Below are 27,292 nucleotides of genomic sequence, written 5' to 3'. Positions count from 1 at the left end.
AAAATGCAGGGGAGACGTTAGTGAACCTAACAAGGGGATGCTATAACCAGCACATTTTCTGGAGGCTTGTCAGATAATCTGACATAGGAGACAGGAAAGAGGAGACTTAGTTTAGATGGACCATTTACAGCTATTAGTTCAGGCAAGAAGAAATACAGACTTGAGGGACTTCTCTGGTGGCGCAATGGTTAAGCATCCGCCTGCCATTGCAGGGGACATGGGTTCGAGCCCTGGTCCAGGAAGATCCCACATGCCGCGGAGCAACTAACCCCGTGCATCACAACTACTGAACCTGCGCTCTAGAGCCTGCGAGCCACAACTACTGAAGCCCATGTACCTAGAGCCCGTGCTCCACAACAAGAGAACACCTCAATGAGAAGCCCGCGCACTGCAACAAAGAGTAGCCCCCACTGGCTGCAACTAGAGAAAGCCCATGCGCAGCAATGAAGACCCAATGCAGCCTAAATAAATAAATAAATAAATTTATTAAAAAAAAAAAAAAAAGAAATACAGACTTGAAATAAGAGGGTGAAAAACTTTTTACAACTCTCAGTTGGACTTTACCTAAACTGCTTTAGAAACATGACTTTTTCGGTAACTATTCTAATTTAGGATTGAAGTAACTTCTTGAGGACTCAGGCTTGTACAGCATGATTTTTAACTGGTGTTGACTATTTAAGGGTAAATGTAGGCCTTTTTAGAATACATTGTGGTAGAATCCACTGTTATTGAGTTCAGCACAGCATGCAAATAAGTTACCCGAAAGCTTTTCTCTTGCGCCTAGTGGATTATGATAATTCAGTCTATTTTTCCTTTAAAATCACTTGGAATAATTTAGTGTGCTCTGAAATAACGATCTCCGTTCAGATGCTTAATTAACTTCTAAACGGTATGAATAATTTATTGCTCTAACATCACTCATACTTGCTATTGTGCAGTGAAGCTAGAAAAATGCGTATCTTGATGTCACCTGACTTAAGGGAGAGTTGGAGTCACAGGGCTGCATCCGGCACGTGGAGGCAGAACGCGGTGGGCCTCCACGCCCGCTGCCACCTCGCTGCTCCTTCTCGGAGACCGTGGAGCTCCTCTTTCAGACGTCTCAGCTGCAGGCTTCCAGTCGCCATTTCCTTCGCTTGTGTTCTGCAGACTCAGGCAGAACCCACCCTCCCCTGCCTGCCGCTCTCCTGGCTCCTTTGGGATCTCAAGGTTTTGCGGAAAGGAGAAGTAGCTCCTTTTCACAGAAAGGTTGGGGCACTGAACTTAGGTCCTTTTCTGATGGTGCAGTTGGATCCAGACAGAGAGGGTCTTCTTGCCCCTTCTCTGCTCTCATGTCAGGAGGGGTTGCCAAGGTGATGTCCGGCAACGGCACAGCGTGTTGGTTTCATGTGCTCAGTGCGTTTGTGCCAGAGGCAAATCCATAGCAGCAACTTCTCGCCCTGACGACCCTTCTCCCTGTACCACTTTTGTTGTCATTCTCAGGCCACGTGTGCTCGCGCTGCATGTTTCAGAGACCCTGGGAGGACTCGTGTCCTCATTTTGGTGGCCTGAGACCTGGGGGGTGGTTGTATAAGGAAACGTTTACCCCCGTAAGTGCTGTCAGACACTTGTGATTTTAAGATGTCACCCTGGAATGGGATTGATTCAGAGAACTACACGGAGAATTTGCTAGATGTCCTCTAGGTTCATTGAGCCTAATGATTCTATAAGGTCTTAGGAAACTCAGTGAAACAGACATTATCACAGATCTCACAAAGGTCAGGCTCACGTCGGCGTTTGTCACGGTTCTTATTCAAGAAAATGTGATGCCCTTATAGGATGTTGAGCCAATACTAATTGAGAAAGTTTTTATTAAGGTTCATAAACCCATCTTCTGTTTTATTCCATAGGACGTGCTAAGGGTTCATGTTTGTGAAGGCAAAGCTTGTGTAAAAATACCGGCTGGTCATTCATTCTCCCAGTGATCAGCTGTATGTTGAGGACGTGTCCGCTAAGCCTGGGCTAGGACCCTGGGGATGTGCGAATGAGCTTAAACCCGGCGTGGTCTCTGTCTTCCTGGAGCTCAGAATCTAGTTAGGGAAGACAGACGCGGGTCAGAGACTCACTCAGATACCATAACATCGCAACTGTGTGGTGCTGTGAGAGCCTGGAATAGGGGGATTCGACAGGGGCTCAGGGAAGGCTTCCTGGAAGAAGTGACACAGCTGAGATCCAAAAGCTGAGTAGGACGGCATCAGGCAGACGAGGAGGGAAAGGTTACCAGGCTGAGAAGACAATCGTGCAAAGACCGTGTGGGCAGGAGTGTGGTGAATACGAGAGACCGGGTTGCGGGGGGAGGAGAGAGATGGTGAAGGACACAGGGCTGGTGGAGGGCTGGAGGAATGTCTCAGGAAGGACCAGGAAGGGACTTGGGCTCCGTCAAGGGATCATACTTAATGCTTCTACACCGAAAGCATTAGAGTTTAAAGAAGTGTTTGCACGGGAGGGGAGCAGGAGGTTGTGGGGAGACCACCCCTCGGGTATCACAGTTCCTGAGGGCTGGCTTGGTCTAGAGCGGAAGAAGTGGGTGAAAGGAGATTGGGGTACATTCAAGAGGTAAACGGGGGCAAAATCAAAACAATGTGGAGTTGAATAGGATGCAGGGAGTGAGGGAAGACGTGGCAGTGCCACCCTGCACACATTGCTACGAGGGGTTCCGCTGTTTGAGACAGTAACTCCGAGCAGAGCAGGTGCGGTGGGGGAAGATTATGAACTGGGTTTCGGGCATCCTGGGTTTGAGGTGCCTTTGTAGGTATCCCGGGGATGTTTTAGAGGTTGTTGGATGTTTGTAGAGACATGAGTGGACCTAGAGCCTGTCATACAGAGCGCAGTAAGTCAGAAAGAGAAAAACAAATATCGTATAGTAACGCATATATGTGGAATCTAGAAAAATGGTACAGATGAACTTATTTACAAAGCAGAAATAGAGACACAGACGTAGAGAACAAACGTATGGACACCAAGGTGGGGGGTAGGATGAATTGGGAGATAGGGATTGACATATATACACTACTGATACTATGTATAAAATAGATAACTAACGAGAACCTACTGTGTAGCACAGGGAACTCTACTCAGTGCTCTGTGGTGACCTAAATGGGAAGGAAATCCAAAAAAGAAGGGATATGTATATGTCTAGCTGATTCACTTTGCTGTACAGTAGAAACTAACACAACATTGTAAAGCAACTATACTCCAATACAAATTTAAAAAAAAAAGAAGTTGTTGCATGTATGAATCTAGACCTTAGAGATAAAACTGGCGATGTAGTTTGTAAGCCTGCTGCTTAGAAATACTAACTAAAGCCATGGGTGTAGGTGAAATTATCTGGAGAGGTTGTATTTGGATAAACATGAAATGACAACGGTGATAACTTTCTGCTTTCAACATATGAAGAAATAGCTACTAATTCATTTATGTTTAAATTCTTTGAAATGATTTAAACAGATTTCAGATCCTTTCAAGTGATCACTTACATTTATCTACTTGTAATACATGCCTGGAAATGTCAGGATTTTCAGCAGTCTAGTAAAAATAAAGTTATAGGAGAGGGTAGACTTGCGATGTTATCAAGTTGAGCAGAGAGTGAAAATCAAAGCTAAGTCCATCTTGATTTGATGGGGCTGAAGCCATGACATATGTCAAACAAACCTAATTTAAAATATCATACTGTTTTGAATTAAAGTAATAAAAAAAATTTTTGGGGGGGAAAATTTTGTTAGAAAATTTGTCCAGTCATGTGGACAAACAGCTTAAAGACGTCTGCACTATAATCAAATAGAACTCTCTGGGTTGTCTTATTTCCCTGCTGGGAACAAAATCTGCTTTTGTGCATTTTCTACATTCATTAGTACTGAATTCAAATACTAGTGGCTTATCCTACCATGTATGAGACTGAAGTCCAGCAGAAAGCATTCGACCTACAGGGCATCCCTGGATGAGTCTAGAATTGGGGAGATTTATTCCAGGGAAGCATTGGAGGAAATAAACAGGCTGTGATTTGCAGGTCCTCAGTAGGTCTGTGCTGGAAGAAATTATGCATTCCTTATGAAGGACTTAGTATAAATTGCTAGTATAAAATATTTAAATGTAAAAATCAATATTTGTCAATTCTTTTAATTACTGTGGAATACAAAGCACAAATTCTGTTGATGAGAAATATAACTATGATTTGTCCTTAATGTCACGGTATGATGTTGAGTATAATGCTGTGTGCTGTTTTAACCCTTCCGTTGTCTCTGGCCCTGACTTCAGTTGGCTTGGTGTGTAAGACACCCTCCCAACAGAAAGCTCTCTTGATTTTGTTACCTTCTGTCCAGGTACCCAGGTACCTGTGCAAACCACACAGGTGCACGTCTGATCAATGATGGAGGAATAGTGCTAATGACAGATGCTTGCGCTAAACTCCAGTTTTATTTATGGGGGAAATTCTAATAAAGGAATTGTTCAAAAGAAGCTTAAAAAGTGGGAAAGAGGAAAAGAAGGGCCTAGGTCATTCATAAACCAGAGTATTCACTTTTAAAATCTGGAAGTGGCATTAGGTGACCGAAGGGCAGACCTGGCTATGACTCTTTGCTGAGGGCCCACTGGGCTTTCCAGGCCCGGAAGGTGGTCCTCTCTTCAGGGAAGAGCCCTACCCTTTCCCTCCCACAGGGCTGGCCCTGATGGGGAGGGGGCGGCCTCCGGGGGCAAGGGTGGCGTGAGCAGGGCTCCTTGTTTGTGGCTTGGAGTTACTAGGATTAGCTCTGTGGCCTCGGGCCCCCGACTTCTCCACGTGGAGCGTGGCTTCCATGCCTGAGGAAGGCCTTGCTCCGGCCTTGTTAGGTCATCGTTCACCTGCTCAGCTGCCTGCTCTGCTGTCCGCTGAGGCCACCTCTGTGCCACCACACAGGCCTCTGGGCTCTGCCTGAACTGAGCTCTGGTCCCAGCATTTCCGTGCTGTGCAAAATTGAGCAAGTTACCTAACCTCTCTGTACCATAGTTTCCCCATGTAAATAATGCACGTATTCATAGAACCCACCTCACAGAGTAGTTGTGAGGATGAAGAATGACTAAATGCACGTAAAGCACTCAGAACAGTACATGTTTGGTGTTGTTACTACTATTATTATTTAGTTCGTGCTGAACTTGGAGCCCTAATCAGCACATTCATATGCACCGTAAAGTGTCTATTTGCACTCTGTCTGAGTGAGCCTGGGGCCCAGCGATGCCGTGCATTTCACCGGGAAAAAACGCCCTGCCATGGAGCCCTTTCCAAAGCGCCCTTCGCCGGGGTCGCTGACGGCCCTCCCCGCCCCCCCCCCCCCACCTCTGCTCCCCGTCGCCCCCAGCGCCCACCCCGTCTCGGCTTCTGCTTCGGCAGCTCTTCCTGACTCTTCTTCATTTCTGTGCTGGACCCATCAGGGAGGTCGGGATTTTGTAGAGGCCGTGTGTGTACGCGTGAGTGTGTGTGTGAAGTTACAAAGCTGTCTTCTGCAAATACTAAAGCAATCACTGCAGCGTCTTACACAGCGTCCCTGTTGTAGGTTTTGTAACAGGTGGACGCCTTGGGAAGAACGCTTGTGACCACCAGCCATGATGCCGAATTTCAGAGGGTGCAGCTCTGACTTTAGGCTCCAATCTAAAGCAGTTGGAAATTGTTCCTTTCCAACGACATCCTTTGGTTCTACTGTAATTATTATGCTTTTGTGTTAAGTGTCTGAAGTGCTGGTCCTGTAATAATGATTTTATAGGAAAGAAGCCTATGAGTAAAGTAGAGGTGTCTCTTTCCCTTTAATGTTTTTATTTTCTTCTTTCAAAAATATTTCTCATTGTGATTAAATGAACAGATTTTATGTAAACATGTAAACGTAAAGCTTCTCTTTTCATGTCCTCACTCCCAGTCCCAGAGCTTCCTGCTGAGAAGTCAGGCGTGATTCGCCATGTCCTCTATAGGAGCACGAAGCGGTGTGAGACTTGGTTTGCTCCTTTCCGTGGCGCCTTTTGTGTTTGGGGCGCTTTCTGCAGGTGGCTCCCTGCGGACTGCTGGGGATCCCTGTCGGTGTCATTTTGATGATTTGAAAAGTCTGTGTTCAGAAGTGAGGCGCAGGGTGGATGGTGAAATTCTGTAGCGGAGTGTGAAGCCTCACCAGTGGATCTAAGATTCGCTTTGCTCGGCCCTCTGCTTTGAAGGCGGGCTTCTCCATTCCATCACAGGATTTCTGAGGGAAACGCACACCTTCCGTCTTCAGCTGGGCTGCTCTGACTTCAAGAGAAGCCTTTCTGAAATGGCAGCTTTGGAAACTCCTACTGGATGAATTGCAGCGGGACACTGAGGGCTGAAAGGGTCTCATTCTAAAGGGATGGAAACAGGACACATTACTTCTCCTATCTCCTCCAGCAGTATAGTTAATTCATTTCAAATAATCATCATAGTACATCAGATACGTCATTCTTTGTCTTCTCTAGACAGGAAAATTGTCTCTGTTCTGAAATGTCAGTGAGCATGTGGTCACTTGCAATGTGTCATATTATGACTCCAATCTCAGTTATTAGTCTGGCTTCACTTGAAAAGTTTTAAGGAGTAGAAGTGTACCCCCCCCGCCTACCCAGCATCTTTCCGTTCAGGAGCTCCACCTGAGAAAAGGGCCACATCAAGTCACCTCTTCCAGTTCCGGTCCCAACATCAGGTTTTTAGACCCAGGGCTGCGACGAGCAGGAGAGACGTGAAATCCCTCAGAGCTGAACGTCAGCTGAAGCTACGGCTAATTCCTCAGACCTTTCTATCTTACTCACCAGGCCAGGGGATAACCAATTTGATTTCGTGCCTCCCAAGTATCTTCATGTCAGCCAAATAGAAACACCCCAGCCAGAGACTTTGGTTACCTTCTGAAATTAGAGAGACTGTGAGTGTTGACTCTTTAGACATCCTTTACGTCCGCTTTGCATATTCTGTTTATATAACACAGCGACTGTCCTGGAGATCGGGACATTTTGTTGTCAGCCTAAGAAGCAGAGTCTGCACCTTTGTACCATAAAATGGAGTTACTCTAGACATTCTGTGGTTTGAAATCAATGGAGAAAAGATGGATAACTCAGTGGAAATAGGGCAACAGAGACGAACAGCACTTCACAAATGAGGTGAAACCACCTCGAAAACGTATGGCACAGAAACTTCTACAATTGAACACACACATTCCATGACCTCTCAGTTCCATGTCTAGTTATCGACGCAACAGAAATGCACGTCTATGTGACCAGAAGACGGGTTCTTCAGTGTGGACGGAAGTGTCATTCCTAATAGCTGCGCCCTGGACACTATCCAAGCACCCAACAACGAACGAGAAATCAGTTGTTGTAGATCCATACAGTAGAATGCTATACAACACGAATGAATCTCAGAAACATTTTGAGAAAAACGAATCCAGACACTGAAAAGGGCATACTTTGATTTTGTTTTTAGAAGTTCAAAAACAGATAGCAGCACTAGACACAGGATTGAGAAGTCAGCGGTTACCTTTGGAGAGAGGGAGGGATTGGGGCTGCAGGGGCTTCTGCAGGCCTAGCAAGCCTTTGTCTTTTTTTGCTCCTCCTGGATGGTCGCTACACAGCTGCCTTCACTCTGGGGAAAGTCAGGATGTGTGCACTTTTCTGATGAAGGTTCTGTCTTAATAACGCTTCATTAAGTAACAGTGGACACTAAGGGAACACTTGGACAGCCTCCTTTTGTTTTGTCTTCTATCAGATGAGGATAATCTACTTCGTGTCCTCTAATGCCTCATATTAACACGTTTATTGTGTCTTTAGCTGAAGATACGGTATTTTTTCCTGAAAAGAAAGCAAATGAATTACATAGTTCGACTTAATCAGGAATCTACTTGAATTAAAATAGATCTGAAAAAAATCTGAATTAGGAGTTTGTAGGTTTCTGAAAGGATGCCCTTCAATATTAATACACAAAACAGAGGGTAAAATTGAAAGATGAAGAGAGCTAGTCAACCACTTTCTCATACTATTACTCCAATCCTATTTGCATATAGAAGCACAGGAATCGTAATGCATAAAATTACATGCTTTCGTTTTGTTTGTTTTGCCGGAGGCATGTGAGGAAGTGTAGGGTCTGGGCAGGAAAAAGGCTCTTTCAGGCTCTAACTCCCTTTCCTGGGACTCCGTCTCTGGCTCTAGCAGGTGTGAGCAGTGAGGCCCACGTTGGCAAAGTCAAGGTGTAGCTTCACGATGATCAATAACCTCAGAAAGCCTGGGGCATCACCTCTAATTTGGGGGACATTCCGCTGATGAACCAGCGTTACTTTCCTCCTGTGTAGCAAGACGCCCACTGAACCACCAGACTCGCAAACCCCCTGCCCTATTTTTTTTTTAAATTTAATTTATAAATATAGAAATTTTACACGTTGAAGTTTGATGTGTTTTGAGAAATACAAGGCCCTGCCCTATTTTTACTAAACAGCAGCACTGAAAGCTACAAAGCTGGAAAGGGACTTGCTGGTGCCTGATGGGCGTTTGGGAACCCACCCAGGCCCTACAGCAGGGATGGCAGGTCCTGCCTTTATCGAGGCGGGGGGGGTCTCATCTTAGGATCCACGCAGGGCTTGAAGGGGTCGGGAACTGACTAACAAGAAAGGCAGGGCTTTCAGTCTCCTTCCTGTTGTTTAAAGAAATATATACACTGATATTTCCTGAAAGATCTCTGAGCGTATTCATCATAATCTGTTTTGTTACTTTTTCCTTTTTCCTTAGTTCTTTGAATTTCCCTGTTTCTTCTGGGATTAGTTCTCCTTCTTTTTCTCTTGGTCTTTCTTTGTCATGGTCCTGACTAACCTCTTCTGCCTTGTACTCCTTGGTTGTCTGTTCATACTTGAAGACATTGGGTAGATGGTCTGAGCTTCCTCTGCGCTCCTGTAGGTAGGTCTGTTTTCTTACAAAATTTCCCCTTGGTGGGAATTATAGTTTGGACAGTTGGGTGGGAAAACGACAGATTTCTCCTCCCAAAATACTAGAATGAGAACGGCTTCTCTTGAGTTCAGCTCCACACAGAATCCATCCTTTTTCTTCTGTCAGTTTGTTCAGTTTCTTTAAGAATTATATATATGGTGCTTTCCTCTTAGCAGCTGGTGTCCTTATAGGGGTGGCAGCTACCGATTGACTGTGTGTCTCCATCCACAGAGGGACTTCCTGAGCCTCTCTGTTTGCGGCTCCCTCCTGCGCTCCTGCCCCTGGCACCGCACAGGGTCTCTGGGCCCAGAGAATCCGGTGGGTCCTGCCCCACGCCTCTCCTTGTCTGTCTCATCTGTCAGCCCTCTCCCATGCGTTTTACATGTTTCCAGAATTTGCTGAAATCTCCTGTCTGTTGGTGACCTCTCCCATTCTGGCCTTTTGATTGTCATGGGTTTATTTATTTGTATTGACCATCTGGGCTGTTATTTCAGTGCAGTCTCGAAAGAGGATGACGCAAATTGGTGTACGCAGCTCAGTTTGGAATCAGAATTATTCTCCCTATAACTTTGAAATTTGTTTGTTGAAATAACACCTTAAATATTAAAATTAAATTATTCTATTAAGGGATTTCTGAATCTAAGCAAATTCGGTGTGACTCTGCCGATAACCTCATGTTCTCAAGTAACTGCTTCAGCAGCAGCAGGATATGGAGACTAGTTCTTCGTTGGTGGGACCTGAGAAAAGTACCCCCGCCCCCGGGTTTCGTTGCTGAGTATCCACCCTCCCACTTGATGGGAATGTCCTTTCAGGGGAGGCACGATGCCCACGTAGGCAGGAGAAAACCCGTCTTCATCTTTCCTCCGCTAGAAGGAATGATTGGAAAATCCTGGCGCTTTACCAAAGTTAGATTTTTCTCCAGTAGATAAGCCTTATCTTTAAGCATCATAAACTATTTTTTATTGCATCGCCAAGGAAAGGAAGCTCTGCACGTTTGGTGGAGCCACATGGCTTGAAATGCTCAAGGTGGTTTGGAGCGTGCGAAAGTGTACAGAATTCTGGTGTTTTGTCTAATGACTCATGATGGGTATTGAAGGCCCTAACAACCGGGCCATTTTTCTCTAACGGCACTTGCAATTTGCAAATCGGTGAGACTGGGGGCATCCTTGGTTAACCCGGCTCCTTGTGCTTATCTTGTACGTGCACACTGACCCCGTCGAGCCACGCTTTGTGTTTTGCATGCTTCTTTTGGAATCTTTAGTGATTCTGTCTGTAAAAAATGGGGAAAAAAAACATCAAGAAGAAGAAAACTTTGGTATTCTCTGCCCAGAAAGAACGCTGGTGGTGCCTGAGAACACCTTGGTTTTGTTGGTTTGGGGAGAATACAGACTCCCAACAACGTCCCGCTGGGGGTTTATGGAGCTGCGTGGACGGGCCTGGAGCTGGCCAGCCCGGGAGACGCCTTCTTTACCAGGCATGCACCTCACCAAAGCCAAGGCATCTTCAAAAGCTTTCTCAGGGAGCTGGAGCCGAGTACGAAGTTTTATCTGCTTCTCAGAAGTCTCTCGAATTTCCAGTGGGTCCTTCTCGAAACACTAACCTAAAATTCAGGCTGAAGATTCGTTTTTCTCTCCTTCTCCGAACACTTTTGTTGCGAAAACTCGTTGGTGGCTTGGCTTTCTTAACGTGTATATTTCTGTCCCAGGAGAGAGGTCAGTCTTTGTGTTAATTTCCAGCCAGAGGATGTTGCCAAAATATTATCTTTTTGACCAAGTATCTTTGATGGAAGACAGCAGCAGCAAGTAATTTCACAAACTTCCCACTACAGGTAGAAGTGCTTTTTCGGTTGTTTTTGGAAGTAAAGCAATCAAAGCAATACTTCTGCAAAAAAGCAGAAATCAACAAAAACATTGCAGAAATGTTTTGAAGATTAACTTCAGGGAAGTTGGACAAAAGAAAGAAAAAACAGAATAGAGGCATACATTTTTGCACCCCTGCTAAACAGACTCCTGAAACAATGTTACTGTTTTAGTGCTGTCATTGAGATAGTAGTCTAGGGGGTAAGTAATAATAATTATTATCATAATGTGTCCCAATTTTATAAAGGTACTGAGACTGAAAGAGATAAATCTTCTTGAAAACAAACAGTTACAGAAATAACAAGTAGAAATAATACCTGATTTGGGGACCATAATAATGTGTATGACATAGACTAATGTTGAAATAACATTATTTTGGAATATTTTGTCACAATATATACAAAATTAAGAAAAAAATTTGACAATGATTTTTCAATATTTACATACCTGCTTCAAAATCTGTAATGATGGAAATGCTGTGCATTTTTCTTGATTTGTTTTGCTTGTTAAGCAATTAATTCCATCTACTTGGCTCAGAAAATCGATAACATCTTTTTTTTAATTTAAAAATTTTATTTAATTTATTTTTTTATACAGCAGGTTCTTATTAGTTATCCATTTTATACATATTAGTGTATATATGTCAATCCCAATCTGATAACATCTTCTAATCTCTGATTATTGATGCAATTTCCAGCCTTTTAAAGATGGTAAGAGAATGAACAGCAGTCTTTGTACTGTTGTTATCACATTGAACTACCCTAGTGGTAAAATAATGAAGTAAGCTTGTAGCCTAGCAAAAATGAAACATGCATAAATTGTCCAAATTATGTGGCTTTTCCCAAGGTTCAGCTGCAATGTACTATAAGCTGTTTCTCCATCCATCGTGAGATTCTGTTCCAGTATTCCCTGAGTTACGGCTAGGGCTTGCGGTGAGGAACGAGTCCCACTGCACACCCTTCCTAAGCGAACTGTCCACGGGTTCTTCTCCAGTCATTGCTTCTGAGTTTGGTGGATGGGGTGGGGCAGGGGATGAGTATAAGGAATCGAAATAGAAAGAATCAGGGAAAATGTATATCTACTCAGATGTGCATCGCATTTCCAAACCCATAAAAAGAACGGCTCTGCTGGGTCCCCTTGACCTTAACCCCTGATAAATAAAACAGTTGCCCTGAAGCTACGGACAGAACATTGACAAGAGAACACGGTCAGGTGATCTTATTTAATTTTGAGGCGGGACACTAGTCGTGAAAGGGAACTCAGCGAGAGGCTGGTGCAGCTGACTGTTAACACTTTGCAGACGTGTTTGATGGTTGGTGCTCTCTCCTCCAGGCTCCACGTGTGTTTGATGGTTGGTGCTCTCTCCTCCAGGCTCCAGACATGAGTGACGTGGAGCTGTCTTTCCGCTGTGCTGCAGAGACTGCTGTCGTGTCCTCTTCCGTCCTTGTGCTCTCTGTTGAAGATGCATTGGGTGGTGCTGGAGGCCAGACTATCTCTCGCTGGTCCCAGTCCAGCTCAGTTTCACAGTGGGAGGAGGTGGGATGGCCAGGGGTGCAGGGCTGTCCGGGGAGCAGGAAGGGAGAAGCACTGCGGCTGGGTCTCCGCTGCTTCCTGCTTCTCTCCATCAACCCCTGAGGAATCTGACCAGGGAGAGGAAGCCTGGGCCCAGAGCCCGGCAATCACTTCTCTGTGAAGGTGCCCGGGGAGAGGGCTGGCCTGGAGCTGCAGGCACCAGAGACCTGAGCAGCATCAAATGGGAATACAGGTTAGGAAGACCGCGGCCAGCCGAAAGCTCAAGTACAGACACAGGGTTGCCATCCTCAAGGTCCCCTTAATCAGGGCTCATCTGCAGGATTCTGCAGTCATGTATTTATTATTGTGCTGTTCTTTTTGATGAATACACCATCCACCTTGATTTCCTATCTGTTTAAAGCCTTATTTTTGTGAATTTCTCATTAGCATTTGTAATCTGTAACTAAATAAAACAAAAAACTCAAAAGAGCAATGAGAAAATACCAATGTAGTGCAAGATGCGTCCATGTAAATCTTTAAAACGAATGCTTGCGTAGTTGACGTTCTGCTTTGTATTATATTTGCCCTTTCTCCCCGAAATACTTTAAAAATGTATTTGGGTTCACGGTTAGGTGAAAAAAATTGTCCCCTAAACTCATCACTGCTCAGCTGTGACTAAAAGTTATCTTTTAGTTTTCAGATTTTTGCATAACAGCAAATGATCTGAAATCCCGGCTGGGAACTTTTCTCATCTGGGTTCATTAAAGAGATTGTAAGTGAAAGCAAATGCATAAGTACAAAAACCTATGATTTTCTCCAAAATAACTAAACCCCAGGCAGTGGTGTGCCTTCATCTCCTTTTGCCACGTGCGGTCATTACAATTCTAGCACGTTATAGAGAAAACTTTTGTTGGGAGCTGCGGATTGATGGGGGACCCAGATTGTCCGCTACGCTTTCATGTGTTCTCTTAGAAGTGACAGTCAAAGGGAATGTTGAAGACAGACGTTTTCCTCGGTTCTCAGTAATTTCCTTACTGGTAAATCTAAAGATTCCCAAGACTTCCTTTTCCTTTAATTTTTTAGTAACAAAGAGATGTGAGAAGTTCCGGAGACAGGCCTCGTGTGGATACCAGTTCAGTCCGTTTCTTCCTTCATTAAACAAACCGGACAAAAATGCCAATTGCAGTCCCCACGTGCTCTCCGCTGGTCTCGCTCTTATGCCTGGTGAATCATGTGCCTTTACTGTGATCTGTCTGTCCTTCATCCCACCTCTGTGTACATTCTGCATTGTTGATGTTTTCCTGTTTTGTGATTTTTTTCCTCGGCACCACAAACGTTAAGTTATCAGGTGAAGGTCAAGTGTCCGGCTTCCGATGCAAGTTGTCGAGCACCTGGTGGAGAGAGCGCAGGGGTAGGTCTTCCCGCCCGAGGCCACTCTGCTGCCCTTGCCCTTGGGCTGCTGTGGGCCCAGATCCAGGCCCATGAGCAAGGGAAGGCGAATATTTAGTACAAATCAGACACTGGGGGGAATAAATTTATGTTTAATTGGTGTCTGGAAATAACGCTCGTTTAAAGGATCATGAACAATCTGGGGGACATTCCGTTCAGTCCTTGCCCGTTTCTCCAAGTTTATACTCCCCGCCTTCTAGGCTGCTGTCACAGTCTTTCCTCCTTGGGCTGTGCTGTCTGTGCTCAAACCTGCAAAGGCCTCGCTGGATGGTCCTCTGTTCCTGCCAAAGTTTTCTCACTTGTCAGAATCGGTTGCACCACAGCCAGCAGTAATACACACACCCATTCTTGTTTGTTTGGTGTTTTAATAGACTTTATTTATTTATTTTAAATTTATTTATTTATTTATTTATTTTTGGCTGTGTTGGGTCTTCGTTTCTGTGCGAGGGCTTTCTCTAGTTGTGGCAAGTGGGGACCACTCTTCATCGCGGTGCGCGGGCCTCTCACTGTCGCGGCCTCTCTTGTTACAGAGCACAGGCTCCAGACGCGCAGGCTCAGCAGTTGTGGCTCACGGGCCTAGTCGCTCTGCAGCATGTGGGATCTTCCCAGACCAGGGCTCGAACGCATGTCCCCTGCATTAGCAGGCAGATTCTCAACCACTGCGCCACCAGGGAAGCCCTAGACTTTATTTTTTAGAACAGTTTTAGGTTAGCAGCAAAACTGAACAGAAAATACCGAGATTTCCCCACACACGCACAGCCTCCCTCACTGACAATATCCCCACCGGTTGGTACATTTGTTACAACTGATGAACCTACACTGACACGCCATCGTCGCCCAGAGGGCATAGTTTACCTTAGGGTTCACTCTTGGTGGTGTACATTCTGTGCATTAGGACAAAGGTGTCATGGCATGTATTCATCCTTATAGTACCATACAGAGTATTTTTCAATGATCTAAAAATCCTCTGTTCTCCACCTATTCATCCCTTCCTCCCCGCCAACCTCTGGCACTGATTTGTTTTTTTTTACTGTATCTAAAATTTTTGCCTTTCAAAAATGTCATAGAGTTGGAATCATACAGTATGCAGCCTTTTCATTGCTTGATAACTCATTTCTTTATAGCTCTGAATAATATTCCATTGTCTGGATGGACCACAGTTTATCAATCCATTCACCTACTGAAGGACATCTTGCTAGCTTCCAAGTTTTGGCAATTACGGATAAAGCTGCTATAAACATCCACATGCAGGTTTTTGATTGGACATAAGTTTTACTTCCTTTGGGTAAATACTAAGGAGGACAATTGCCGGAACATATGGTAAAAGTATGTCTAGTTTTGTAAGAAACTGCCAAACTGTCTTTTAAAGTGGCCGCACCATTTGCATTCCCACCGTCAGTGACCGAGAGTTCCTGTGGCTCCACACCCTCACCAGCATTCGGTGCTGTCAGTGCTCTGGATTTTGGCCACTGTAATCGGTGGGTAGTGGTATCTCGTTGTTGTAACATTCTTGTTTTTCAATCATATCTGGGAAATGAAAAATGCCAAGACATTTTGTAACAAGGTCAAAGGATGTTTTATTTTAGTAGTGGGAGGAATATCGTGTTTTATTTTTTACTTGCCCGCTTTCTCTTTTGTTGGATCTGTTCCATCACTTATGGAAAGAGTCACTGTCTCTGTATACTAGCAATTATCATTCCCATTAAGTGTTTTCTTCTCTACATAGATTTCTATCTAGATATCATTCTTGGCGTCTAAGACTCTTAAAACGTCTTGAAATGCTAAATCTCTTACTTTTTTCTTACCTCTTTCTATTATTCTTTCTTGTTCTGACCTCTTACACTTAATGAAATAGCATTCACTCCATTGCTGGGACAGACACAGAGAAATAAATGCTAATGAAGAAGCAGAGGGAGACCCTGCTTACAATGATGTCCCAGTATGTGTCTTATGTGTGTGCACTCTATTTCAAATGTTTTAAGCCACTTTTAAGATAATTTTGTTAGTATGTAGTGTCAATGAAGCATCTGTTTTCACAGGTGGTACACTGACCATCGATGGTAAAGTGACATAAAGGTGACTTGAGCAAGCTGCTCCAGGTTTTGTGGAGTCCTGGTCGGGCTGAGACTGTGGCCACCGGCACCTAGTGATTCCAAATCTCTTCCCCTGTGCCTGTCCAGACAGTAATTTAGATGAGAAACTGAGAAGGCGAGAAAGTGGCTGAGGGCTAATATATAGGCGCCACCTACTATCAAATAAATCCCGTCTCCCACTGCGAAGTCTTTCCACAACGGGGGGAGGGGGTGTCAGTTCACTGCGAGTCACACTGGGTCTGCGTGCGACACCTGCCTTGGTTTCTCCACCTGTTCTCTATCATTTCTAACTCACGACCACCCCATTCCTCACACACCTACTGAGAAAATTAAAGACATGCTTTTTAAAAAATGCTTTGGGACCTTTAAACGAAAGGGATTTTCTAAGTCAAGTGATGTATTCCTCTATTTTCAAATAGAAGAGATAAATTTACCTAATGTTTTTTTTTTTTCTTTGAAATTGCCCATTGAGCAGAGAAGAGGCCCAAGTGAGTAACTATTTCTGCGTTGTGATTATTCACTGGATATTGTCAGGAGGCTGCTGTCTTTTGTTCCGCACACCTGGTGTGATATTGATGCAGGAAAACCTTCAAAAAGCAAATATGTGTTCATTTCATCTTACAGTTATTCATTTATAATCAATGAATATAGTGCTTTACAAAACAATGTTAATATGGAAATGTACCTCCTCTGTTCAAGATATGCCACCAGGTAAGCCTTTGTTTTAATCTCTTTCTTGGTAACTAGAACTGGAGTCAAAACAGACAGAGAAGGTAAATGAGAGGAAATTAAATACTTTAACTCAGAAGATTTAAAATAGACATTAATAGTCATTAATAGTCACTTAAACAGTTAAACTGGACTATTTAAGTCTTGCCTGGACTTCCCTGGCAGGGGACATGGGTTTGATCCCTGGTCGGGGCACTAAGATCCTGCATGCCGTGAGGCGCGGCCACAAAACAAAAAAAACAAAAAAACCCCAGTTGTAAGTCTCGCCTGCCTGCCCAGGCATCTGGATTCAGGGCTGTGGTGTGACCATGACTTCCTGTGGCCGGGGGGAGCTCATGGGAGGCTGTGACCGCGGTGGCCATGTGTGAACACCCCAGCGCACTCCGTGGATGGCCGCTAGCATGGGTTACAGTAGAGGAATTCACCTGCGGTGTGTAATTTTCTCTGTGCATGTAAAATGGAAATGCCTTTTTTGTCCTCTTTCTATGAAGTTTATATATAAAGTTGCATTTGGAAGAGCATAATATCAGAAATGATTTTTAGGCATTTAGTGAAAAGTGTGGTCAATTTCCTTTTCATCATCTGCATTTTTACTTAAGGAGGTTTTTATCATCATGAGCTGTTAGAGCCGGGAGTGTCTTTGAGAATCATTTAATCCAACTTCCACGTTTCAAAGGAGAAATATTGAGAAATTATTTTTCAACAAGATCACAGGACATTCAGGCCGGCATTAAAGTCTCCACTTATACCTCAGTATTGCTTAGGGCTAATCAGTAATTTAGCTTTCCCAACTTTAGATAAAATAGTCATGACTATTCATTGCTAGGAGAAACACTCAACAAATCTGCCCTTTTTTCCATGTAAGATAGGACCACAAATATCGCTAAAGTGATGAAAATTTGTTTTAATATCTTTTTGTATATTTTAGATAATGTCAACTTTGGGTTAAATAAGCATATTTTATATTCTGGCAGCTTTATTAAAGCTATCAGGCCTTTCTTAAAGAGCTGAGTGTGGCTTCTTGGGATATTATTTGATTCTCGTTTCAAGCTTTTAATGTAAATGAAAGAATATCTATATGCTTGTTTATATATTCCTATCTTAGCTTTAAATACGAATTGATGACTATAAATACACACATACCTGTGTGTGTGTGTGTGCATGTGCATGCCCATGTGTAGATATGTGTGTGACATTTGGACTCCTTGGAAGATTACTCGGATGATAGCTTATGACAGAAATTTGCTTTCTAATGCTCCATTTACTGACAAGCCAGCATATAATCAACTCTGAATTTTTATGCTTTTCTTCATGTAATATTCTAAGAGATATTATAAATAGTTTGTGTCCTTTTGGTGTATAATTTGGATATCTAATTGTAGTCAGAAACTCAGACATGTTTGTAGAATGTGTTTTTAATTCTTGCAAAAAACTAATAAGTGTAGGTTAAAAATACTTTGGCAAGAAGGTGATTATGAATACTATTAAATCTGGCATATAGCCCAGGAGAAAGACTTCAGTTGATAGAAGACTTCAATTTATTTCTATCTGGAGAGTGTTCAAGAGTACTTGGGAAATGGAAATTGCTGCTTGTAATGTCTTAAAACTGCTTGCTCTGCCTTCTTACAGTTTAAATTCAGTCATTATGTGTTCAAGGTTACAAAGGCACTGACTAGTATTTAGAAAGGGACAAATCAAGAATCATATTGCCTAATGGAAAATATGACATAAAGGTTTTTAAATACAATGAATAAAGAAACTAAGATCATTAAAAAGGAAACCAAGAAATTGAAAAGGAAGAAATAAATTGAAGGAAAGGTGAAGTAGAGGTGGAAATGTCTGTTAGAATATTAACCATAGAAAAATTACAGATGAAAGGGAAGGATTTATACCAAGAAATGTTTAACATCTGCAAGTCTTAACTTACTGTTTGTTGGTCAGTATTTTTTTTTATAGGAAGATAAAACGTATACTGAAAGTTCGTGAAAGGTAAAATATAGTATAGCAAATACTTTGAACAAATATCTGTTTAACATAAGCCAGGCTAAGAAAAAACACCCCACTGTCAATTCATTAGAAGCTACTTAGTGTCCCTTTCTTAGCATCACCCGTCTCTCCTCCCTTGGAGATAACCTCTATCCTGACTTTAGGGTCCTTAGAGGGGCTTCCCTGGTGGTCCAGTGGTTAAGACTCCGCGCTTCCAATGCAGGGGGTGCCGGTTCGATCCCTGGTCGGGGAGCTAAGATCCCACATGCTGTGTGGCATGGCCAAAACAAAAAAAGTCCTTAGAGGAGTGGGGTAAAAACTGATTAGACACAAGCAAAAGTGGAATTAGAGAATTAGAAGGTAGATTTGTTGGAATAAAGTAGATTTCAGAGTGGTTGAGAGTCATGGAGATTACAATGCAGAGATCCCACGCAGATCCAGGAGGAGCTCCAGGAAGACAGGTTAGAAACAAAGAACTGAAGACAATGTTTGGAGAGGTAACAACCAGGCATTTTCCAGAAATGACAAAAATCATGAGATTTCAGATTAAGAATTGTACTGACTCCCAAACAGGGCTTAAAAAGAATCTATGCCTGGTGCATTATGATCAGAAAATTGAAAGTCGGAGACAAAGTTTTTCATTCCACGGTTAACGTTCAGATTGCCTTCGAATGTCTAACAATTACACTGACAGTTAACTCTACACCAGCCAGAAGGCAATGACATATACTGAGGGTGTTAAGGAAAAATAAAATTGGTTTCCTTCAGTTTTCTATCCAGCTAAATTATCTGTCAAGGAAAATAAAGACATTTTCAGACAAAGAACTGAGCCTTACTTGGGGGTATTTGCTAAAAGTACTACAAATACATGTGCCTCAGTTAGTAGGAAATTGGATCCATAAGAAGATGTGATATGCAAGAAGCAAAGGTGGAAACAAAGCATTTTTAAAACACGCTGATAAATATGAACTAACTGAGATTAAGTAAAGTACTGACCAAGGTTAAGTAAGGGAGAAGAGAAAAGTTAGACCACACTAACCAAAAATTGTAAGGACAGGAGACATAATTAAATCATTTCCAGGCCTCTTTTCTGAGATGATGAGGGATACAAAGTTTGGATTTTGCTAACTCAAGAAGGCCTCTTAAAAATTACACTCAAATACTAAAAAATAGGAAGAGAATATCACTTCCATGCTAGGAGAAGAGAAAGAGTGATTAAAGAAAACTGTGTCAACCTGAGTAAAGGAAAGGAGAGAGAATTTTAAAGGTAAAGTGTTTGATGTAAAAACACTCAGGTTTGCATAAGCAGAATTTACTTATTGGCTTTTTTCCTTGAAAATGTGCCAATAAACACATTTGGTTTAATGAAGAAGGATCAATAACCTTTGTTAAAGGCAGTCCGCCCCTACAGCTACCTTTTCTTCAAGTCCCTAAAAACGTAGTTCCGAGACATGTCAGATTATCTTCCTTTCCACTTCTGCTGCCAGGGGACTCACTTCCAAACCTTTCTTACCTTGATTATTAGTAGCTTTCCCTATGCTCTCCCTCCCCTCCTGCTGGCACTTTATTTTTCTGTAGCACTTTACACCTAATTCTAATATAACGATTGCCAAGGAGTATTGTAGTTTTACAGACTGTGTTCTGTCCTCTGCCCCCGTAGCAACTGCAGGAGCACAGGAGGGAAGGCGTGTGTCCTCTGCATCTTCACCTCTGTCCAGTATCTACCATTTTACTAACATACGTCAGGTGTTAATATTGCCAAAATTGAATTAAGTTTTTATTGCTGAAATAGATTAAATCAATTTACTCTTCAGCGTATATTCATCTCAGGAATTAAGGCTGCCTCCACAACTTAAGCCTAATAATTAGGCATTTTATCACCCCAGTAAATCTTTAACTTCTGCTTGAAATTCCCAGAAAAGGTGGAACTCTTATGAATCAATGAATGGAACACGCTATATGGAAGTCGAAATTTTGTGTTTACAAGGGTACTTGGTGAATCACTTTGCAATGTGTTTAGCTGAAAGTAACTGAAAACTTGATTAGACATGGCTTAAACTCGTGTATGTGTGCATGTGTACGTGTGTACACGTGTGTACGTGTGTATACGTGTGTGGCTTATTCATATGCCCCGAATAGTGCAGGATAGGTTTGCCCAGAGCGGCTTCATTAGCCCAATGTGCAATGATATCTTATTATTTTTCAATCCTTTGCGTGTCAGCCTCTTTCTCCTCCTCATAATTGTCACATCTTGGTCACAAAGTGGCTCCCGTAACCCGAATCCCAGGTAGCAAGCGGGGAAGAGCCCTGACTAGCTAGGTTTTGCCCTTTTGTTTGGGAAGGAAGCTCCTCCTGGTGACCTGTGCCTACGTGTCACTGCAGAACTGTGTCACATGAACGCCCTTAACTGAATGGGGGCCTGGAGAGGACATTTTTCAATGGGAACATTTGAACATTTAGTCCCTAAAATAAGGAACAGGTGGGCTCTAGCAGTGTCACAGTACATCATGGCATCAAGACAACCAGTCTTTAAAAAATATGTATGTATTTATATCAAATCCAGATTTAATTTATTTTAGATTGCATTATTTGAGAATTTAACTTGTGTACATAATATTTTAGTACAAAGGCGTCTGGAAAATGACAACAATCTTAAAACCACAATGTCGAGTGAATTCACCTTCTAAACTGCTACTGCGGTGTTCTGTTCGGTTCTTCCCTTTCCGCTGGCCAAGCCCAGCTTTGTAATCCAGCCCGGGGACGCAGAGGTTTTCAGTGGCACGAGCACAGCTGTGCAGTCTGTGGCCACTGGCTCCCCACGCCCCCGTGTCACTTGCACCAGGAGCGATGGAGCGGCACTGGGCGGATCCCGCCACCTGCTGCTTCGGGCAGCTCCACCTGCGGAGTATCCCACTGGGGACCACGGCCGGCTCACCCGTCCCGCCAACAGTGACCAAGGCTCTGTTCAAGCTGCAGCCGACAGAATCGTACAAGGCACCGGGGCAGGAGGGCAGGCGGAAATGTTCATGCTGCCACACTCGGAAAATTAGTTTTCAACTTAAAAAATAACGTCACGTAAATCAGTGGATACAGAATTTTATTTGCCGTTTTTTTGGACACAATAAAATTTTCAAAACTAATCTGCTTCACCTTAAAACTTGGCTTTTTTCTTTTTTTCACTTCAGCCTTTATCCAAATGCTGTAATCAACCATGAGCAATAAAAGGGGTGAAGTCATTAGTCTGGCAGCGAACGGTCAGAAGATAGCTGTGCTTGCGAACACCTCACAGATGCAGGGCAGACCCTGCAGCCGGGAAGGTGAAAAGGTGCGTCCTCTGCTGACCACGCTGCCCGCTCAGCACAGCTGAGGAGGACGCCCAAGGCTCGTGCAGGTTGCCTGGGCTGCGGGAGCCAAGCTCTAAGAAACCTGTTCTGAGCACAGCAGATAATTGATAGGCCCCGGCGTGCAGCGATGTTGCAAAGCCCTCGTGTTCTTCTGCCGTTCTTTTGCCCCTCCCTTTCTGTCGTGGGTATTGTGTGTGGGTGTAGGGCTATGTGTGCGTGTGTGTATGCGTGTGCACACACGTGCGTGCAACACTCTTTGTGGGCTCAGAGGGTCAGTAAAGAGCAGAGTGTGAGTGATGCTGGAGGGATGCCGGAAGTCGTGCCCTGTGATGTTGGAGGGATGCCGGAAGTCCTGTCCTGTGATGCTGGAGGGATGCCGGAAGTTCTGTGTTGTCCAAGACGGTTTTTCATCTGTGGACAAGAACATAATAATTTACAGTTATCCTTTTTAAGCATTTCCTGGAGCCATAGACATTGTCACTTAGTTAAGAAATTTTATTATTTTAATAGTTTTACTTAAAATTTACTTAAATTTTATTACTTTACTTATCTTACATTTGCATAGGTTGTTACCTATCAAAACACCGACCCTGAATATATGTATACGTACAGCTGATTCACTTTGTTATACAGCAGAAACTAACACACCATTGTAAAGCAATTATACTCCAATAAAGATGTTAACAAACAAACAAACAAACAAATAAATAAATAAATAAATAAATAAAAAAGAAAGAAAAATTCATATGGAATAAGAGAAAAAAAACCCGACCTTGAGAAACTCTTTCTAAAAGAATTTAGAAATAGGGACCTGCCCAGCCCCGTGGGGTCCTGGTTAGGCAGCGTTAGGTGGTGTGAGCCATGGGATTGACCCACCAGAAGTCAGTCAGTGTTTTCTGAATTGAACTGTTTAGCACCAACCCCTTAAGTAGCAATAGAGCAATAATTTCTTGTTTCCATTGACATGTCTGAGGAAAAAAGTGTGTTTTCCCCTAGAAATGTTAATATCCTGAAAAAAATTTTCTGTGCTCTGAAAAGAAGGTGCAGAAATGAAGTTTTTTCTTGGTAACTCCTGGGGGAAATTACCTTTAAAGGACCCAAACATTATTTTTAGGCTTTCAGTGTGTCGAGATTGAAAAATGCTCTTGAAGAAATGGTGCTCAGTTTTGTTTTACTGGCGTTATTTTGTATTTAATGGCTGTTCTTCGGAAGCAAGGTACCTGATTAGACATTTGCCCTCTAACTGGCTCCCTTATTTCACACCCAGCTTGTCAGTTTCTTGCATTAGTTTCTGTTTTATCTGTTTGTTCATCTGCATCCGTTGGTGTCTAAGGTCCTGTTCATTTCTCAGGCTACAATATGCTAATGATTTCTTTCTGCCAATCCGTTGGCACTGAAATTGCCATCTGCTTATCTTTTGTCTCTTGCAACTGCATACTTGTAGATTTGTGTGTTGAGACTTTTAATTGGTCTTGAAATGGCCCATTAATCATTCACTACATTTATAAAAGAGGCTTCTTTTATTTGACTGGTGCAGAGACTAACTATTTTAAGATGTACCCTTTTTGTGTCATCTTAACAGATATTGTATCAATTTTCTGTAGTTCTTTTAATGTCCTTTTAAGCCAAGATCACAATTACCCAAAGATTAATTTCCTTCCCTAGACAGGCCTAGCAAATGATAAATAAAATTTTTAAAAAAGAAAGAGATTCAAGAAAAGGTGTGAATCACGGTGTGGGCACTCGGGTGAACAAGCCTATAGTCATCAACAGTGTAAATAAAAATGCTTTTCTGTGTAAGCATCATGGTCAAGGACTTTGTAAAATCTACCAGAAGTGTGGGATTTAATAAAATAACGCTGGGGTGGGACTCCTGGCCACTGTCGTGAGAAGGCGGCCCAGAAATATCGACCCACTGTTCCTGTCTGATTCCTCCAGCCCACACTTCCTGCCTTTGGATGCTAAGGACTTCGGGGGTTACTCACCATTAGATCAAAATTTCGTTAGTGATCTAGCAAGTTGGTCATTTTAGTGGTTTTTATTTCCTATTTTTTGTAGGATGTAGAGTCTTAGGAAATGTAAAACAATATTTTTTGTGTGTGAGAACACATTGACTGTAACAATACTTTCCACCCTGACTTGGCTAACTGTGAGCTTTAGTTACTATTAAAAAGTTGAAATTGAATTTCTCATCATTGGTGCCTTGACTAGATGACTTGTCTTAACTACTTACAACCTGCTTTTACTGTGTCATGAATTCATTTTTTAATGTAGAAATATTTTTATTCATTGCAAGCGATTCCTGGTAGTTATTTATTTATTTAATTTATTTATTTTTGGCTGCGTTGGGTCTTCGTTGCTGCGCGCGGGCTTTCTCTAGTTGCAGCGAGCGGGGGCTACTCTTCGTTGCGGTGCATGGGCTTCTCATTGCGGTGGCTTCTTTTGTTGCGGAGCACGGGCTCTAGGCGCGTGGCTTCCATAGTTGTGGCTCGTGGGCTCAGTAGTTGTGGCTCGCGGGCTCTAGAGCGCAGGCTCAGTAGTTGTGGCACATGGGCTCAGTAGTTGTGGCACGTGGGCTCAGTTGCTCCGTGGCATGTGGGATCTTCCTGGACCAGGGCTCGAACCCGTGTCCCCTGCATTGGCAGGCAGATTCTTAACCACTGCGCCACCAGGGAAGCCCGATTCCTGGTAGTTTTAAGAGCGAGCGTAATGTTCCGGAAAGAACAGCTGGCCGGGGGTTGAGTGACCTAGAGTCTCACACTGTCTCTGTCAGGTATTAGCTCTGAAGGTCATTCCTCTCAGCCTCCCGCAGCCGGAATTTCTTCATCCGTGGAGCTCAGAGCCAGGTCAACTTTTCTGGGACCTGATTACCAATATCTTGCAGGCGTTCCCGAGGGCTTTCATGGGTTTGGGTGACCTAAGAATCTACCTGCTACCATAGTTATTTAGCCTAGCGCCTCCCTTAGAATTGGAGACTTTTAAAAAGCTTTATTACCTGCACACAACATGAAACCTGAAACAAATACACTTTGCCAAATATGATTTATTTTGTCATGTTTCTTGTATTACCAGAGGGTGGGCAGGAGCAAAGAGCAGCAGGGACTGTGAAAAGATGGAATAACAAGGAGAAGGGATCTGTCAGGTCATCTCAGAAAGCTCTTGGAAAAGTCATCACTTAGTATTATCTCCAATAATACTAAGTGATGACTTTAAATAAAAGAATATTTATTTTCCATATTAATTCAAGGGTCATGAACAGATTTTATAACTGTTTATGCAGCTATTAGCTGTTCACTAAACAAATTCATCGGTAAAAGATCTGACTATTTGGAAATCTTTAGAATTTGACTTGAATGTGACTTAGTCAAAGGGATCATATCACATGTTAGAGGGACATCCATTCATCTTAAGGAGCACATTTTTCTTTCTGAAATGAATAGAGAAAATTGTTTCACACTTCACTGTGTGTGAGAGTTTGCAGAAAATTTTGTTAATGATTCAAATATGATTTGTATTTTAAATTTTATTTATTTATTTATTTATTTATGGCTGTGTTGGGTCTTCGTTTCTGCGCGAGGGCTTTTCTCTAGTTGCGGCAAGCGGGGACCACTCTTCATCGCGGTGCGCGGGCCTCTCACTGTCGCGGCCTCTCTTGTTGCGGAGCACAGGCTCCAGATACGCAGGCTCAGCAATTGTGGCTCACGGGCCCAGTCGCTCCGCGGCATGTGGGATCTTCCCAGACCAGAGCTCGAACCCGTGTCCCCTGCATTAGCAGGCAGACTCTCAACCACTGTGCCACCAGGGAAGCCCTGATTTGTATTTTAAATGTGTCTATCGCGTCTAATAAATCACAGCTGTGAGGATTTAATCATATGAAGCAGCTCCCCTAAGATTTAGAAATAATCCCTTCTTATTGATGACTGCTTTTCTGCTTTGCCAACCGGATCTGTATATTTCTGGCTTCCTTGCAGACAGGCACAAACACATGCAGGCACCTACACACTCGAAATAGCCTTCATCATAAATAATTAGAGACATTCTAGTTACACAACATATTTAAACATATTTCCATTTTTCCCTTGGAATAAAAAACTATCAAATAACTTAAAATTTTGATGTGATTTAAAATTCTCTTTAGCTCACCCACAATTCACAGTAAACCCCCAGGATCAAGTGGTGTTAGAAGGAGAGGCTGCAGAATTATCTGTGCAGCTGAGGGCAGCCTACCTCCAAGAACTGCCTGGACAAAAGAAGGTATTTGTGGTTGTGAGAAGTGATTGTGGGAACAAATAAATACTTTCTTTCCACGAGAGCAAAAAAAAAAAAAAAAAGCTTAAACTAATTATCCTAATTATCATAGGACTGTCATGGACATGGAAACATCACCCAGAAGGTCATCTTTGATTTAACTATGTCATCATAATTTGCTGTGTTTCAAGTTTCAGAATTTGAATGTGTGGCCGTCCTTAGAGCATCCTGTCTGGGACTCAGTTTCCTGATTTTTGAAATGAAGTTATTGGAAAGTTCAGTGGTTTTAAACATTTTTCAAAAGTGGCAGAATCCTCATTTAGTACAAAATGAAATTGTAGGTGAAATGAAATCATAAGTGAAGCTCTAAGATATTAAACGGTTAAAGGAGAGCAGGTGTCTGTGAAGAGTGGGGAGGGTGCCGGACCACCGACCCCATCCCCGTGGGACCCAGGAACTTCCAGGGAACCCTTGGGACGTCACAGAACAAGGTCCACAGTCTGTGAGAAGAGAGCTTGTCTAAGGTTTCTCTGGGCTTGGAATTCCGAACGACCATGTTAATTCAGGTACCAGATTAGATTCTAAATACCTCTACGTTTGTGAATTTCTCTTGACTGAACTTTTTGCTCTAGTCTGCGTAAGATTAGGGCGGGTAGGAGGTGTACGCTGGCGCCGGAAAGCTGAGACCCACATCTCTGCTTCTTCATTTGCTAGTTGGATGACCTGGGGCAGGTGGGTTAGCTGCTGTTTACTGGCATCCCCTTGTCTGTATGTGGGAGGGGGTGATATTTCCTACAACGTAGGGTGATTGTGGAGATTGATTTGAATGTATTTGTACTCTGAAACATTTAGAACAGTAGCTGGCACATTTGTGTACATACTCAATAAATATTAGCTATTATTTTCTCCTTATATAACAAGACATTGAACATGACAGATTTTCACTGAAACAGTTGAAAATGTCAATCCATTTACTTAGAGACGTTAGAGATGACGGGGAATGTGGACTCGGTCCAAGTTCAGAGGTCAGAGTGCAGTGAGGCTGGGGGCACAGCTGTGAGGGTCACAGAATCACCGTGCTTGACATGCTGCCTTGGCCCTTTAA

The 27,292-nt window shown here is 43.1% G+C and overlaps 1 protein-coding gene across 16 annotated transcripts in view; it reads left to right on the top strand.

The window, feature by feature from the left end:
- Nucleotides 1-27,292, top strand: part of LOC309646588 (uncharacterized protein) — a 341,945-nt gene that overhangs the window by 116,488 nt on the left and 198,165 nt on the right. The window contains exons 3-4 of one of the 16 annotated variants that reach the window (XR_014255448.1): nt 14,912-15,265; nt 15,827-21,754. The exons of 13 other annotated variants lie outside the window; for them this stretch is intronic. The gene's annotated coding sequence lies outside the window, so the exon portion shown is untranslated. 2 more of the 16 variants (XR_014255447.1, XR_014255449.1) reach the window with 2 other exon arrangements.

Source organism: Balaenoptera physalus (genome assembly GCF_965194825.1).
Source record: "Balaenoptera physalus genome assembly, chromosome: 17".
NCBI lineage: Eukaryota > Metazoa > Chordata > Mammalia > Artiodactyla > Balaenopteridae > Balaenoptera > Balaenoptera physalus.
Note: the sequence above shows the minus strand (reverse complement) of the source record. Positions and strands in the feature narration are given on the sequence as shown.